This window comes from Salvelinus namaycush, chromosome 8 (assembly GCF_016432855.1).
Source record: "Salvelinus namaycush isolate Seneca chromosome 8, SaNama_1.0, whole genome shotgun sequence".
Taxonomy (NCBI): domain Eukaryota; kingdom Metazoa; phylum Chordata; class Actinopteri; order Salmoniformes; family Salmonidae; genus Salvelinus; species Salvelinus namaycush.
In genome coordinates this window covers 64588606-64592784 of record NC_052314.1, presented here as the reverse complement: position 1 = coordinate 64592784, position 4179 = coordinate 64588606, and the positions used below count along the sequence as shown (strand labels likewise).

Genomic DNA, 4179 nt, shown 5'->3' with positions numbered 1-4179 from the left:
ATGACAATGTAGAGACATGGAATGATTTATATTGTGCTGCAGAAAATGTTTTAACAATAAACACTATGACAACCTCTCATACAAGCACACATTCACACAAGGACACACACAATTACTCACTCAAACATGCAAACTTGTTCAATTTTATGCACAACCACAACTACCAGTGTCATTTTGTTGATACTTCCCTTGAGTTAACACCTACAGTAGTCACACAGACAGAGACACACAGATGACTCAGAGACAGAGATATCACTAGAAGCAGAGACTTAACGTATAGAGGACTTGCAGTTGATGTACGACGCCTCCTGGTGGCCATGTTGGAAGACCACCACATTAATTCTAGAAGCAGAGACTTAATGTATAGTAGACCTACATAGAAAGAAAGACCCAGGCATTGTTAAAGATGTCAAAGGTCATCTATGCTGAGCCAGATATGAACAAGAAGGTCAAGTTTGACAGAGGTGAGATGGAGGAGAGGATTGTGGATATCTACATCAGTGCAGACACCCTGAGAGACGGTGAGACCAGCACCAAGAGAGAAGAGACAGCAGACACTGCTCCTAATAATGGACCAGGAGACCAGCACGCAGGTGACACACACAGACACACACACAAAACATAACAGTCTCTTGTATGTGTCCACAGAGCCTGATAGCTCAGTGAAGAGACCCTTCCTAGTTGCTGCAGTGTGTCTGGGGCTGCTGTGTCTTCTCCTACTGGCTGGGGTCCTAGGCCTGTCTGTCTACTGTGAGTTTGTGTCCAAGTTCATTGCTTATCACCTAGTTATAGGAGGTACTGGTTACTATGCCTAATTACCTGGTGTTTTACCTAATAACTGTGTTTACACTTTATAGATAACAGAGCAATTAAAGATTCTGAGAATGAAAGGAACAAGTTGTTCCAGAGTTTCTCCCTCTATAAAATCAACGCAACTGAAGAGAGAGACCAGTTACAGACCAGATACAACAACCTGACTAAAGAGAAAGGCCATATTCAGGCAAAGCTTTTTGTGATAGGTGAGATATAACTGTGATTAATTAGAAGTAAAATCAACAATAATTATATATCAATGGGTTTATGAGTTTAAAGATACAGGGTAAGTATCTCAATGTGTTCAACTTTGCTCTTCAACAGAGCAGCATTGTAAGGAGGGATGGAGATACTTTGACTCCAAGTTCTACTTCCTCTCTACTGAGAAGAAAACCTGGGAGAAGAGCAGACAGGACTGTCAGGGGAGAGGAGCAGACCTGGTGATCATAAACAGCAGAGAGGAACAGGTGAGAGAGAGAGTCGGAGCAAATATAATTTTCCTCAGTACACTAATATGTGTGCAGTATTTTATAAATATCTTAAAATGTGCTATCTTTATCTTTCTCAACAACAGACATTTGTCTTCAACCTCCACCTGAGAGCCTGGATTGGTCTAACTGACTCTGTTACTGAGGGGACCTGGAAGTGGGTGGACGACACATCACTGACCACAGGGTGAGAGATTTGACCATTTTACCAGGTGATATCGAGATAAAAAACAACAATGATAAATTGCATCTAATCATGTTCATCAGAATGTATGTTTCTATTCATGGATGTTATTCAATGAGAACTATAGATGTATCATAATAATCAGTCATATTTTTCGTTTAAAATGTCATTATATAATAAAAAAATATCATTGTAAATGCCCCTTTCTGTATAACGGTATGCTCATCTTTCAGAATTTGTCTTTAAAATTGTAAAAAATAGGACTATGTGTATAAATTAGGAGGATGTTTGTACCACAGTGTCTGACTGTCTGGTTCTCTGTGTTGTTTAGGTACTGGGGGTCAGAACAGCCTGATGATTATGAAAGGCAAGAGGACTGTGTTGAGATATACTATGGACAAGATAACCCTGTAAAGACATGGAATGATGACAAATGTGGCACAAATCACAACTGGATCTGTGAGAAAGTGGTGTAACAATAACCTACTGTAACAAACAGTCTCTCTCGCTCTGTTATTGTTATTATTATGTTGATGGTTGAATACAGTACTTAATGGTTAAGTGGTGATTCCACCTGGTGGTTAAGGTGAGAGATGAACTCACCATAGAGGAGAAAAAGTTATATTACAGAGTTGCCTACGGGCTCTTTTTCAATTAGACCTTACTCAATTCCTCCTCACATCCTCTCTCTTTGACTCCTTCTCCAAACACATTGGAGAATAGAATCCTAGGGGAGGGACCTTGGACCTTCTCCTCTAATAGGGTTGAGATAGAAGGAGAGGAGATAGGAGAGGAATCTAGGAAAGACTATTTGAGATCGAGCCTTAGTGTCAGAGAGACATAGAGGAGGAAGAATAAATTAAGAGAGTGAGGAAGAGAAAAAAAATATTCTTGTTTAGATTTAGAGGAGAATATGTAGACATATTGTACTCTGTAAAATGATTCTTCATTATTTTTATTAGAAACATGTCATGTGACTTGCCATAGGCTTATGCTTAGTAAAAAAAAAGTGTGTCCAATAATTAACCCTCAATCAATCAAATGTATTTATAAAGCCCTTCTTACATCAGCTGATGTCACAAAGTGCTGTACAGAAACCCAGCCTAAATCCACAAACAGCAAGCAATGCAGGTGTAGAAGCACAGTGGCTAGGAAAAACTCCCTAGAAAGCCCAAAACCAAGGAAGAAACCTTAGAGAGGAACCAGGCTATGAGCGGTGACCAGTCCTCTTCTGGTTGTGCCGGGTGGAGATTATAACAGAACATGGCCAAGATGTTCAAATGTTCAGAGATGACCAGCAGGGTCAAATAATAATAATCACAGTGGTTGTAGAGGGTGCAACAGGTCAGCACCTCAGGAGTAAATGTCAGTTGATTTTCATAGCCGATCATTCAGAGTAGTATCTCTACCACTCCTGCTGTCTCTAGAGAGTTGAAAACAGCAGGTCAGGGACAGGTAGCACGTCCGGTGAACAGGTCAGGGTTCCATAGGCGGAAGGCGGAACAGTCTAAACTGGAGCAGCAGCACGGCCAGGTGGACTGGGGACAGCAAGTAGTCATCATGCCAGGTAGTCCTGAGGCATGGTCCTAGGGCTCAGGTCCTCCAAGAGAGAAAGAAAGAGAGAAAAAGAGAGAAAATTAGAGAGAGCATACTTAATTTCACACAGGACACCGGATAAGAAAAAGAAATCCAGATATAACAGATTGAACCTAGCTCCCCGACACAGAAACTACTGCAGCATAAATACTGGAGACTGAGACATGAGGGGTCAGGAGACACTGTGGCCCCGTCCGACAATACCCCCGGACAGGGCCACACAGGCAGGATATAACTCTGCCTCTCCTTGTTCGGGCGGCATTCGGCGGGCGACGTCACCGGCCTTCTAGCCATCGCCGATCTACTTTTCATTTTCCATTTGTTTTGTCTTTGTCTTACACACCTGCTTTCAATCCCCCAATTACTTGTTCATTATTTAACCCTCTGTTCCCCCATGTTTGTTTGTGAGTGATTGTTTATTTGTAATATGGTCTGTTATTGTGGGCTAGTATTATTGTGTTGTATTTGTGGATATACTTGAGTAAATTACGTTTATTACTCATATCTGCTGTCCTGCGCCTGACTCCTCAACACCAGCTACACACAGGCATTATTACAACATCATGTTTCCGAATGACATCACCAAGAGTTAAAATATATAGTGAAAACAATAGTGGTCCTAAAACGGAGCCTTGAGGAACACCGAAATGTACAGTTGATTTGTCAGAGGACAATCCATCCACAGAGACAAACTGATATCTTTCCGACAAAAATATCTAAACCAGGCCAGAACTTGTCCGGGTAGACCAATTTGGGTTTCCAATCTCTCCAAAAGAATGTGGTGATCGATGGTATCAAAAGCAGCACTAAGGTCTAGTTGCACGAGGACAGATGCAGAGCCTCGGTCTGACGCCATTAAAAGGTCATTTACCACCTTCACAAGTGCAGTCTCTTCAGCTTCAGCGTTTCATATACATTGTTTGTCTTCAAGAAGGCAGTTAGTTGCAATGCAACAGCTTTTTTTTTAATTGAGAGGAATGGGAAATTCGAAATAGGCAGATATTTTATTATATTTTCTGGGTCAAGGTTTGGCTTTTTGATGAGAGGCTTTATTACTGCCACTTTTAGTGAGTTTAGTACACATCCGGTGGATAGAGA

General features: G+C 41.3%; 1 long non-coding RNA gene across 1 annotated transcript; it reads left to right on the top strand.

Moving 5' to 3' along the window:
* Positions 1–1159: 1159 nt before the first annotated feature.
* On the top strand, positions 1160–2121 carry LOC120053066. Its single transcript, XR_005477438.1, has 3 exons — positions 1160–1280; positions 1388–1488; positions 1817–2121. It is a non-coding gene; the product is annotated as an uncharacterized LOC120053066 (long non-coding RNA).
* The last annotated feature ends 2058 nt before the right edge of the window (positions 2122–4179 follow it).